The sequence below is a fragment of the Seriola lalandi genome, unplaced genomic scaffold (assembly GCF_002814215.2).
Source record: "Seriola lalandi dorsalis isolate HSWRI2012SDOR001 ecotype SW California unplaced genomic scaffold, Sedor1 jcf7180002054656, whole genome shotgun sequence".
Lineage (NCBI taxonomy): Eukaryota > Metazoa > Chordata > Actinopteri > Carangiformes > Carangidae > Seriola > Seriola lalandi.
Window position 1 is genome coordinate 192686 of NW_019525209.1, and position 495 is coordinate 193180.

Here is a 495-nt window from a genome sequence, read left to right on the forward strand (position 1 = left end):
TTTCCATACTTTTATTAGCCCCGGGTCCAGTGGACCCGAACATCTTGTATGTAATAGAAATGTGTAGGGGGGGTGTACAATGTGTGGTCATTGAAAATGTGTTCTGATAAATATTCTTCACAGAAAATGAGCCAAGGCCAATGAGTCTGGGTTTGAAAAAATACTTAATCATATAATTTTTCTTTTGATAAAAAATGAAAACGGGTCCCACAGACCCGAACACCACACAAGGGTTAATCCTTACTTAATTTGTGCGTGTGTTAATATGTCTGTGTGTGTTAATGTGTGTGTGTGTGTGTGTGTTAATGTGTGTGTGTGTGTGTGCGCCTATCATGACTTCCTCTCTTTCTTTTCTGATCTCACACACACTCACACGGACACAGCAGAGGTCTGGTTTGACAAGGTGTGCGTGTGTGATCAGGGCCACTCCCCCTCAGTTGCTATCATCCTTTAATGAGGACACACACACACACACACACACACACACACACACAC